Genomic DNA, 13,267 nt, shown 5'->3' on the forward strand with positions numbered 1-13,267 from the left:
TGGTCCAGGTGAGCTCGAGGTTTCTTGTTGGATCCCCTTTAAGCCGACTCTACTAACCCTGTGACTCCCTACCCCGGCCTCCTATTGGCATCGCCTCGCAAATTGTTTTTAAAACACCAATTCCTGGACCCCACGCTGGATCAATAAAATTAGGATCTCTGCAGATGGCGCTCAAAATAAATATTTTCAGATTCCCCTGGGGATTTTAATGTGTGTGGCCAACATGGAGAAGTCTGCACCCTGAGGGCAGGCATCCCTAAAAGGCAAATTTCATAATGATCCCCAACAGCACTCTAAGGTAGGGCTACTGGCAGCACTTGGCCCTGATCCCTTGCCTGTAACTGTCATACCAGCACTGGATGTCAAGCTCTAGGTGGGCCAGGCGGATTCTCTCCCCCTGGAACATGGAATCTAGACTAGGAGAGGGCCACATGGCAGTGAGGTAGTGGTCACCTTCTGCCAGCTATGAGCATGAATTTTTTCTTAAAGCCGGGCTGCTGAGAGAGGAAAAAGACCGATACCTAGGAAGAAGCAGGACACAACCAGGAAGAGAATCCTGCTGGGTCGTCGTGCCTTCAGTTCCTATTTCCAGACCCTCCAGAAGCCTTGCTGCGCTAGGACGGAAGAGATTTCCTAGGATCCTCTCGCACTCATGGCATTCTTTGTGTGGAAAGTGGTAGAATTCAAACCAACTTAAAATATGAACATTACTGACTTATATGTAAGTACAGAGGAGGAGTGGCCGTAGGCGTGACTGGGTGCAGAGAAACCACAATGTCATGATCTCCATCACTCGCTTATCTGTCACCTTTCCAGTATCTGTATGTGTGTGTGGGCTTCATGCTCTTTTCCCAGAGACCGGCTTTTCCTGCGGTAAGAAACAGGCTGCAAGCAGCAACCTCCCATCATTTTAGGTCCAGGACCCCAGAGGCAAACCCCTTCTCTAGCTCCACATCAGAAAGTCCCAGGGAACCGTCCTTAGGCCAGAATTGAAGACACAGTCACCCATCAGCAATCCCTGTTAGCAAGGAACTGGCTTCTTGTGATTGGCCAGGCTTGGGTCACCTGACCAGCCTCTGTGGCAAGGGGGGCAAGGTCTGTGATTGATTGACAGTCACACCAGAATCACCTGATTGAAGAGGAAGCGATGGAGCAGGAGATGATGGCAGACAACAGCCAACATTAACTACTTCCTCCAAGAAATTTTTCTTTCCTTTTTTTTAAAATTTTTGCTTAAGCTCTCCCATTGACTTCATTCTTGCGATCAAAATGCCTTAATTAGGTATGGCCATAAAAGGAGAACGGAAGAAAACTTTGAGATGATACAGCTATTCTGTATCTTCACTCAATCAGTGCCAATATCCTGGTCGTGATATTGTCCTAGTTTTGCAGGATGTTGCTATTGAAGGAAACTGAGTAGAAGATACAGGAATCTCTCTGTATTTTCTCTTACAACTGAATGTGTATCTAAAATAATCTCACCAACAATTTTTAATTGAAAAAAAAAACAAAACAGGGGCACCTGGGTGGCTCAGTCATTAAGCCTCCAACTTCAGCTCAGGTCATGATCTCGCAGTTCACGGGTTCGAGCCATGCCTCTGGCTCTGCGCTGACAGCTCGGAGACTGGAGCCTGCTTCGGATTCTGTGTCTCCCTCTCTCTCTGCCCCTCCCCCATTTGCACTATGTCTCTATCTCTGAAGAATAAGTAAACATTGAAAAAAAAATTTTAATATAAACCAAAGAAAAACAAAAACCAGAAAACACAAAATCTTGGTGAAAGACAACCCTGCCACCCAAGTTCAATCTGGGCACAGCTTGGCTTCTTGATGGGATGCAACTGAAACCCATCATAAGGCAACAGAACCCCACCATCAGTCATTCTGCCAATGTCTTCAGAAAAGCCAGATCTGTCTTCTCCTAAATCTTTTTTTTTTTTTAATGACAAAAAAAATGAAGTCCTGACAGGATCCTTGAACAGCAGCATCATTCACAACCACACAGGGATAATTAGAGGTAAAAGTTCAAGAATGTCCCAAAGGCCACAGTTCACATGCCACAAAACATGACAGAATGTGATCATCAGCTCAGAATTGGGACTAATTCTTCATACGTTTCTGAGCACATCAAACATTAAAATGCAGTTAGGCACTGTGTAAGTGCCTGAAAGTTTCGGCATCACCTTTTCTTTTAACTGGGTCAAGGAACCAACAAATATGAGGAAGTGAACTGCTGGTCATGAAGGGTCAATTTGTCCTTCTTAAATGGTGGGGGGCAGGGGTAAGTAACAATTCAGCAGCATGGAGAGACTGAAACTAGAGTCCTGGATTTCCAGGATCCAAACCTCAGCTCTTCCCTGGGCCAAAAAGTCTACAAATTTCATTCGCAAAGCAGATGTAACAATAGCAAACCCCATCAAAGGCCTACTGTGTGTGTATAAAGCAGTTAATGTATGCAAAGCACCTGGCACACAGTAGGTCTTCCGTGACTGTTAGTTTCCTTCCAGCTGGAAAATGGTACAAAAAGGCGTTTGGTGTGATTAATGCGTTTTATGAGAACATAAAAACCAGATAGCACTCCCCTGCTTAATTAGGGAAAAAAAAGTAAAATGCTCTTGTGGCAGATATTCAAGTATGTGACATGAAATATTACGACAGCATCCTGGTCTTTTCCTCTTGAAAAGGAATGGAGGAGAATGTGCCAGTTGAAAAATTAAGAGACTATAAATCCTTCCAAATCTGTGCATAGCCACACAATCGGCTGGTAGAAAGGTTCTTAAATTAGCATCCTCTTAAGAAATTAAATGGTTGATGGATGATGCAGATGTCTTTGTGACGGACTTATTTACAGGGGAAGATAGGACTTCTACATACTTTTCTTGTCCACAAAACTTATTTGAAACAATTCACCTGAAGCAGTAACACACCCATTTCATGGAGGCTGAATTGTTGCCTGTAGCCCAAATTAGTAAAGAATAAAAAGGGAGGGGGGCGGACAGGGAGATGTCATCCACAACCCATTTTTAACTCCTTGCCACTCTGTGCTAGAAGAAATATAATAAAGCCACAGGAAACAAACTGCTTGATGTGTTATCCATTCTCCCCTTCTTCCTTGTTAAACAGAGCCCTCACTTCGTTCAAACTGACCACTGCCTAGTTTAAAACTACATTTCCCAGAATTCCTTGAGGACAGAATGATCATGTGACTCGGTCTAAGCAATGAGAAGTAAGCAAAAGTTAACCAGGGGGTGTGTTACTTATCTATTGCTGCATAACAAAAACCTAGCAGCTTGAAATAACAAATATTATCTCTCACTGTTTCTGTGGGTCAGGGTTCTGGGAGCAGCGTAGGAGGGTGGTTCAGGCTCAGAATGTCTCGTAAGATTTCAGCTCAAGACGCAAGCCAGAGCTGTAACCATCTGGAGACTCCACCAGGGAACCGTGTGCTTCCGAGATGAATCATGGGGTTGTTCGCTGGAGACCTCACTTACTTCTGACCAGAGAACTCACCTCCTCACCTCTGTAACGGGGCTCTGGATAGGATGCCTGTGTGTCCTCACATTACGGCAGCTGCCTTTCCCCAGACCAAGTGAGGAGAGTCATCTGTCCTGCAGCTAGAGAGCATCCTACCCACTTTATAGGTGAAGAAGCTGAGGTCCAAAGATGTTAAGGGGCTCACCCAGCTAACAAATGGCACAACCCGGAATCTAACTCAGGTCTGTCTGACTGAAAAATCTGTGTTCTTTCTACTACCCCAAGCAGTCAGTTTGGGATCAAAACAAGCATTTATCAATAATTATAATAATCACCATTTATTGAGTCTCTGCAGTTTACTGTTTCAGTAAACAGTTTATTAGCTCATTGTTTTTATTTCATCCTAACCACTACCCTATGTGGTAGACACTATTTTACCAGTGGGTGCACAGAGGCCCAGACAGGTAAGTGAATCACCCAAATTCTCCCAGCTTGGCGGGGATGCTGCCAGGACTAGACCCGGGCTCCTGACAGATGCACGTGCGGGATGTGGCAGCCAGAGAGGGACGAGAGGGGTGAATGGCAAGCTGCCTCACAGTGAGATCTTTCTTTGTGGTGGAGACCTGTTTACTAAGGACCCAGCAGGAGATCAAGGTCCTGGACTGAGCCCCGGTGAGAAATGGCCGAGACCAAATCTTAGGAGTTGATTTGTATAAGGTAGGAAAAGAAATTTAGCTGTAAAGAGGATTTTTTTTGCCTGGTAGAGGGTGCTCTGAGACTTGACCTGCAGTCAAGTTCCCTTTTCTAAGCAGGAGACAGAAATAGACCACAGAAGACGCCAAGGAGACACAGGACGTGACTGCTACTCCTGGGAAAGGCACTGGAAAGTCAGCATCTTAGCAGGCACTTGTCTCTGACTTTTTTTTCTAAGCCCACCCATGTTCCTGTGATTTACCGAGAGGCTGTTGGGAAGAACTCCCCACTGTGTGTGAATTCCAGTCCATTCCCCGAACGCAACGCCGAGGCGGGGTGAAGATCCAGCTGGCGCAGCCAGGGGCAGGCTCCTGAACCACCGCCTCACAATCCTATTCTCATCCCTAAAAGCAAAGGGCAATTCAGGGGCACCTGGGTGACCAGTCGGTTAAGCATTCAACTTCGGCTAAGGTCATGATCTCACAATCTGTGAGCTCGAGCCCGGCATCGGGCTCTCTGCTGACGGCTCGGAACCTGGAGCCAACTTCAGATTCTGTGTCTCCCTCTCTCACTCTGTGCCTCTGCCACTCGCACTCTCTCTCTCTCTCAAAAATAAACATCAAAAAAAAAGGCAATTTGGGGGCCAGGTTTCATGAGGCACCAGGGGCATCTTGTGCTCCTACACATGACTGTGGCCGTGGTCATTTCCCTCTGGCCTCTGAAGCATCATTGGTCCCCGCCCATGCCAACATTTGTTTGATCCTATAAGCCCCTGTATCCTATAAGCAGTTACCCTCTTTGCTTAATTCATCCAGAAGCTATTTCTGTTGTTGGCCTCCCAGAATATGTTAAGTGATGGACAGCACACTTCTTTCTTGGGGAGCAGGGGCTAATTCCCTCTAATAGATCTATGGACACTCTCCTGCACCAAACGAGTGGCTGGGTGGGGCAGGTGCTAGAGGGATTTCCAAGGCTCTTTGGTTGCACAAAACAGAAACCAAGCCAAGCAAGAGTGAACACAAATACAGACACCTGGAGCATTTATTAAAAGGATACAGTGCTGAGGTGCCTGAGTGCCTTAGTCGGTTAAGCGTCCGACTTCAGCTCAGGTTCATGGGTTTCTAGCCCTGCATCAGGCTCTGTGCTGATGGCTCAGAGCCTGGAGGCTATTTAGAATTCTGTGTCTCCCTCTCTCTCTACCCCTCCCCACCTCAAAATTAAATAATTAATTATAAAAAATTTTTTTAAAGGATACAGCATTCATTCATGGATGCCAAGGGACAGCAAGTCTTTGAGCACTGTTCAAGTAAGACATCACTTGATGGCAAATTTCACTCAATGCTCTGCTTTTGGTTCTGCTACCCCAGGAAGTCTTCCTTGACTTCAGAAACTCTCTGTTCTCTGTCTGTCATGCCTGGGATACTCCCCTGCCCATTCAAGAAAGCACAAGACCTGCTACCTCATACGTGTAGGTGTGTCTGTGTTGTTTGTGTGTATGTCTTTGTGTAGGTCTGTGTGGATATGTGGATGTGTATGGTTTTGTCTCTGTATCACCCAAATTACCCTGTGACCAGCTGCTAGTGCAAAAGTGTGAAGGTGGTGACACACACAGATGGAGTGACTAACCATGCCAAGTGTGGGGAGGAAATAATGCAGGGAGCTCTGACAGCACATAACAGGGAGCTCAGGCTAAGAGGTGAGGGAACCTTCTAGAGGAAGGGGACATGAGTCCCCACCAAGACTGGAATATTGAGTGAGGCGGGGAGGTAGACTGTTCACACGGAGGATGGACCACGCAAAGACCAGGAGAGTCGACTGCGCGGTTTAACCTGCGCGCAGTTCCGTGAGGCTAGGGTCAGGGGAGGGAGGGAAAGTGGTGCAGAGGCCAGCTTGGGAAGGGCTGTGGCTGCGGCCGGGGAGTTTGGACTTGGTCCTGGGGCCTGGAGAGGCCTGCATACTGACGGGGCAGCACATGCAGGCTTGCATTTTACTTTTTATTTTTTATTTATTTTTATTTTTTAATGTTTGTTTACTTATTTTTGAGAGAGAGACAGAGCATGAGTGGGGGAGGAGCAGAGAGAGAGGGAGACACACAACCCGAAGCAGGCTCCAGGCTCCGAGAGGTCAGCACAGCCTGACTCGGGGCTCAAACCCACAAACCATGAGATCATGAGCTGACCCGAACCCGGACACTTAACAGACTGAGCCACCCAGGCTCCTGACATTGGCATTCTAGAAGGCTTCCTCGCCTACCATTCAGCAGGTCGATGAGAGGGGGCAAGGCTGGCGGGACCCAAGGCCGGTGGGACCTGTGACCTGCCAGCACCCAGGACCCAGACTAGAAACCCTCGAAGGGTGTTTCAGGGTGGCAGCGACCGGGGATCCTGCGTGCAGTGACTTCACCTAAAGGTTTGCTGCTCCTGCTGTTGGAACTCTTGACAACCTTCTGCTTTTACCAGAAAAAGAGGCTGCATCGCCCAGAGAGAGAACAGGACGGGCCCTGCCCCTCCTAGGAGATAATAAAAGCTGATGCTGTTAGCTGCTGCCCCCGAGGCTCCCTCATTAGGGACAGGAATGGTCAACATCTCTCCTCAGCTGCCGCTGTCCCTGAGGAAACACGAGAGGTCTCTGTGCCTCTCCCAATTCTGAGGGAAGGGCCCTCACAGCCTGCCGGGCCTGCCGACCCCTCCAACGCTCCGTTCACACTGCAGCCCCGGGCGCAGGCCTCGGTGGCTCACTTCTCTCCCTACGCTTGAACGGCATGCGCAACAGGCAGACAGTGGGAGGAAACCGGGGCGGGAAATAGCAGGTGACCTGACAGCGGCATGAGACGGAGGGCCTGTCTTCCCGCCCCAGCCCTGCCACCTGCCGCCGCGTGACGATGGCCAGTCGTTTCCTTCTGCACGCCTCCCTGTTCTCGGCCGTACAGTGGGGCTACTAATCGCACTGGCCTGCAGGATCACTGCCAGAGGTAAGCTGTGCACGTAAGTCACTCAGAACCGGCCCGGCGCTGGGTAGACACCCCTACGTGTTAGCCCCTGCCGACGGAGGGGAACTAGGGAAGACAGGGAAGGGGGCAGGCGGGCAGAGAGAACCTGCGACTGGAAGGTACTGCGTGTGAGGACAGAAGACATTTCTTCCTCCAACACATGAGAAGATCGCATTTCAATTCACTGAGTACTTTACTGAGGTATGCCATGTTTACATCTATTCTGTACTTTTTAAAAATTTTTTAATGTTTATTTTTGAGAGAGAGACAGAGAGACAGAGCATGAGCCGGGCAAGGGCAGAGAGCGAGGCAGACACAGAATGTGAAGCTGGCTCCAGAGGCTCTGAGCTGCCAGCACAGAGCCCGATGCGGGGCTTGAACCCACGAACCGCTAGATCATGACCTGAGCCAAAGTCGGTCACTTAACTGACTGAGCCACCCAGGCGCCCCTATATCTATTCTTTAAATTCTCCTTCTAAGACTCTTAAAAACTGAGAACAAACTGAGGGTTGATGGCAGGTGGGAGGGAGAGGAGGGTGGGTGATGGGTATTGAGGAGGGCACTTGTTGGGATGAGCGCGCTGGGTGTTGTATGGAAACCAATTTGACAATAAATTTCTTGTGTAAAAAAAATTAATAAATTCTCCTTCTAAACAATGCCTGTGGGTAAGTGTTCTTACATGACCAGTAGGTGCAGACAAGATGCCCACAAGATGCTCAGCAAGATTGGGCTAGGTGGCTGTGCCCTCCAGAGCCTGATTGGTGTCCAATTGTGCTTAAAACACAGACCTGACCCCTCAATGGCTACAATCGGCAAATGGGCGGGAACAGACTGTAAGTCAGCACTTTGTCACGGGTGTCCCTGAACAACGCCCTGGCTGCTCTCTGCACTGTACTGGTCACTTGTCTACAAGCCCCTCTCCTGAACCCCACGTCCAGACCTCTGGAAGGCACGACACTGCGATTTTTCCACCGGGGATCCCTGGGGTCTGATACAGGTAGGGACAGAATCAACATCACAGAACGGAGTTGAAATGATTTCTTCAGAGTAAAAGCCAAACAAGACATCTACCCATCACTATGCCCATCTCCACGGTGCAAACCCTCCCCAGTGGCCTTTTCAAGCCACTTGACCTCGGTTTTCACCAAGCTCTGACTGTGTACCTGGCCCAAGTCAGATATAATGTGGCACCCAGGAGAAAGATGTGGAGTCCATCCCGGAGGAGCCTAGTCCCGTAGCCAGAAAAGGATTCCAGACCTTCTTACAGACAGCAGGGGTTGGGATGGTTCCAGGGGATGGAGCCTGAGCCATAGCCTCTGCCGACTGCCCTGGTATAAATGCTCCCAGGCAGCCGACTGGAGCCACCCGTCACCAGGGATGGCACTGGGAAGACACGCGACTTCCAGAACGCCACTGCTTTACAGGCGTGGAGGTAAAAGGGACAAGAGACAAGCAAGCAGGAGAGGAAGCTGCATTAAGTGAAATAATAACCAGCCGGTCCTTGTGAAGGAAACACACAAGGAGCTCAGAGAGGGAGACAGGAGCATCACATTTACGCTGCAAGCCACACGTATCACTCTACTTTCAAAGAGGCCGTAATGGAATTTTTCAATCCAAATTATGCTCCGGTATTTATCACAGAGACTCTCTGGCTCTGACAAGTCTTTCTCCTAGCCTCACTGCTCTAGGCCGCCTCCCCAGGGGGCTGCCACTCGGGACCTGCCACCCCCCGGGCTCTGTCCTGGGAGACAGACAGTCACTTCTCCCCAGGACGCACAGCCGAGGGCGGTTGAATTGATCGTGCCCTCCTGCTTTGTCCCCTACTCCTTCCTACCGGTAACATCGTCCTCCCTGGTGGCTGCTGCCATAGGACATACAGTGAATCAAATCAATAGTGCCATCAATTAAGATGATGTCACGTCCAAGAGGAGCAGGTTTTTCTTCTCTTCTACTCTGAATGGGGATTCTGAAGCTATTGGGCCCCAGAGAAGTGCCTTCTATTATTTAATTTTACTTATTTACCAGCATTGGGAAGTGTCCGCATCGGCCTTATTCTGTTCAGATTAGTAGAAAATGAAGTCGCACAGAAACAGTGGAAACTTCGGGGTCCCTTTTATTCTCCTGTGAGAGTCATTGGCGTAAATGGTGACTCATATGCATGCTGGCACCAGATTATCTGGGTTTCCATTCCGATCCCACTTCAGGGGGAAATAAATACATGTGAAATCCATCTTCCATGGGGTGAACTGGGTCTCCTCCCAAAAATACATTCCAGCCCTTCCTCACTGCAAGAATATGAACAATCCTGGGGCGCCTGGGTGGCGCAGTCGGTTAAGCGTCCGACTTCAGCCAGGTCACGATCTCGCGGTCCGTGGGTTCGAGCCCCGCGTCAGGCTCTGGGCTGATGGCTCAGAGCCTGGAGCCTGTTTCCGATTCTGTGTCTCCCTCTCTCTCTGCCCCTCCCCCGTTCATGCTCTGTCTCTCTCTGTCCCAAAAATAAATAAACGTTGAAAAAAATTTAAAAAAAAAAGAATATGAACAATCCTTTCGTGTCCATGTGCCTGTGTCTTCCTCATCCATAAAATGGGGGCAATAAAAGCCACCTCATCAGGGTTGTTGGCAAGAGTCACTGAGCAAATGCGTGTAGAGTCCTTAAAAGAACCCTGGGAATACTTCGCATTATTACTACTTCCCCATTCTTGTGTTGATTTCTGGAGCACCTACTACGTGCAAGGTCCAGAGCTAGGAGCTTTGCCTATAATCTCACTTAAAAGTTTAATATTTGGGGGCACTTGGGTGGCTCATCTGGTTAAGTGTCCGACTCTTGATCTCGGCTCGGGTCATGATCCCACAGCTTCATGAGTTCGAGCCCCTCACTGGGCTCTGTGCTGACAGCCAGGAGCCTGCCTGAGATTCTCTCTCTCCTCTCTCTCTGCCCGTCCCCCACTCACGCTATGCCCCCCCCAAAATAAATAAACATTTAAAAAACCTTTTTTTTAAGTTTCATATTTTGTTCATCGGAGATTTTTCTGCATTACTTTGGATTTGTTAAAATGTTACATTAAAACAGTATTCATTTTGATTGCTGTGTTCTGGGGCACCCCCCCTTAAATTCTGCACCCCAGGTACGTGACTCACTCACCTCACCCTGGTCTCGCCCCGTTAGGGGACGACGAATGTAAGTCGGTGCTCTGGAAGCACTGCATCCCCCTCCCTGCCTGCAGTGGGGATTTTATTAATCACGCCGACTTCTGATATGAAGACAGAATACTGACAGCGAGACCAGAGAACAACCAGAGACAACATTCATCCTCGGGTCCCTGCTCCCAATTTGCCACTAGGCGCTTTAAGAAAAGGTAGGTTTGAAGGCAGAGCCCCTGCCTCCTGGCTGTCCTTTGCACAGACCTGCGGGGGGCAGGGACAGGGCGGTACAGCCGTCCCCACACCCGGTGCGTGTGCAGGACTCACATGTCTCTCTTCCCCTCTCAGGTCCGGACTGCATGGGGCCCGTGGTCATGGCCTGCTGCAGTAACAGACTTCCTAGGATAAAAAGACCCTGTGGAAGCCAATAGTGGGGCCTCATTCATTCCGTGGGTCGCCGTCTGCTCCTTCATAGAGTGAAGGCTCGGTAAGGACAGGGTCTGTCGTGTTCACGGAGGCAGCCTCAGCCCCCATTTAGCTATCTACAAGCCGGCCTAGAGCACAAGCTCAAATGCTTCCAGAACCAACGTTGGATGAATCGTTCAGCGGTAAATAGACAGTAACAGAACAGGACGAGGGTTAGGTCACACAAGGCCACGTACGTGGAGGGTTCAGATGCTCCCTCATCTTCCTCACCACACACACCTCCTGCCAGTCTTGTCACAGGATCTTTTGTGGGGAAGGACACAGAACGGTGGGAGAGAGCCCGGGAAGGAGTGAATTTGGAAACACAGAGTCTCTGGAAAAGCCTGTCTGTCTCTGTGGTTTCGTCCCGAACACGAACTTGATTCCCCGGACGGGAGGGCCCGTCACGCAACCACCACAACTTCCTACGACACTGACATTGAATTCTCTGTCTCTGTATTTGAGACTCCAAGATCTTGGGACCAGAGCCAGAAGGCGGAATGGATTCCAGCGGCTGCCACCCTGGGTGGACGTGACAGGGGGCTCTGCCCACCTCTGAACGGAATGAACGTGTGCACGTGTCTCAGGTACAGCCTGCAAAATCCGTGAGGGGGCCCTGCTCACACTCTTCTGCATACCATCGGTGCTCAGGCGGTGCGTGTGGCACACATGTGTTACAGGTTGAATCGTGTCCCCAAGAAGATACGTTAAAGCCCCCAAGAACCTGTGACGGGACCTAGTCTGGAACTAAGGTTCTTGTAGATGGAATCGGGTTAAGATGAGATCATTAGGGTGAGCCCTGACCCAGCACTGGTGCTCTTTTAAGAAGAGGGGAATTTGGGGGCACCTGGGGGGCTCAGGGCACCATCAGACTTTGGCTCAGGTCTCAGTCTCGCGGCTCGTGAGTTCAAGCCCCGCGTCGGGCTCCGTGCTGACAGCTCAGAGCCTAGAGCCTGCTTCGGAGCCTCCCTCTCTCCATTCCTCCCCTGCTCACGCTGTGTCTCTCTCAAAAATAAACATTAAAAAAATTTTTTTAAGGAACATAGGAGGGCGGGGGGGGGGGGGGAATGGGCGATGGGCACTGAGAAGGGCACTTGTTGGGATGAGCACTGGGTGTTGTATGTAAGCGACGAATCACAGGAATCTACCCCCAAACTAAGAGCACACTGTATACACTGCAAGTTAGCCAACTTGACAATAAATTGTATTTTAAAAAAAATAAAAGGAAGTGGGCAATTTTGACACAGATGCAGACACATACGGATAAAGCCACTGGTGACAGAGGCAACATGGGAATGAGTGATGCTCTAAAATCCAGGGATTTCCAGCGGCAGCAGAAACTCCATGAAAGATGTGGCACAGATTCTCCCTACCGACCTCTTACCTCAGACTTCCAACCTGCAGGGCTATGACAGAATACATTTCTGTTGCTCCAAGCCCCCCACTGCTGGTCATTTGCTACGGCAGCCTGGGAAACTCATACAGCATGACATCAATACTGTCTCACAATGTTGGGTGTGCATCACAGCGTTCTGCTCCAAGTGACCCACACAGATACCAGGACACAAATAATCACGTCTCTGACCACGCCCCCCCCCCCCAACCTCGAGGATTAAATTCCTGCTGCCAAAGCCCGTTTTACCTTTAACCTGCACAGAGCTATTTGTATCCTGACCTGCAGTCCCGGTCTTGTTGAGCTTCGGTTAACAAGGTAGCTGAGTACTTCTGGAAGGTCTCGACAGAACTGCATCGTTAGTCTCCCATGTCTGCTGGAAGGCAGCGTTTAACAGAGACGGGACTCCAGCTCCGCACTGGCTCCAGTCTGGTGTTCCCCACCACGGGGTCGGGGGACCACTTACATCAGCAGCCTCTGGGTGCCCGCTCAAGGCAGAGGCCCCTGTGTGTTCCCCTTGAACCTGCGTCTAAGGGGAGACGTGCTAACACACCACACCATGAACCCCTTCTGTGCAGTCTCCTGGGCTATGGGGCCGGGTCAGGGTGGGGAGGGGGCTGTCTGGGTCGTGGCCACAGCTAATGTGCCTTTGGAAAAGGGAGTTCTCTCTGCGGCCTTCTCTTCCTCTCTGTGGTCCTGGTGTGGGCGCTGGGGTGGGCTGTTTCTGGGATGCGACCAGAATTCATCAGCCCAGTGTCCACTGGGGGGCTGGAGACATGTTCGAGATGAGACAAGAGGTGAGCGAGGTAGTGAGAGGAGCAGACAGAGGCCAGAAGCTCCAAGGCTCTCCAGCCTCTCTCTGGGAGGTGGGGCCTCCAAACCCAAGAGAACACATCTGCCTGTCCTTACAACACACAGTAAGGCTGCTTTCCAGAACCGGCTGATTCTTTGGTTAGATTTCCCGGCGCCCAGGGGGTGCTTGACTGCTTGGTGCCATGTCTGCACAGCCACTCCCCACCTGGGGCACAAGAATCCACCCAGTGGATCCACTCACTTACCAAACATTCACGGCGGACTGAGTACGTGAGAGGGGCTGTGTCAGACACTGTGCACCC

This window comes from Prionailurus bengalensis, chromosome E3, assembly GCF_016509475.1.
Source record: "Prionailurus bengalensis isolate Pbe53 chromosome E3, Fcat_Pben_1.1_paternal_pri, whole genome shotgun sequence".
NCBI classification, from domain to species: domain Eukaryota; kingdom Metazoa; phylum Chordata; class Mammalia; order Carnivora; family Felidae; genus Prionailurus; species Prionailurus bengalensis.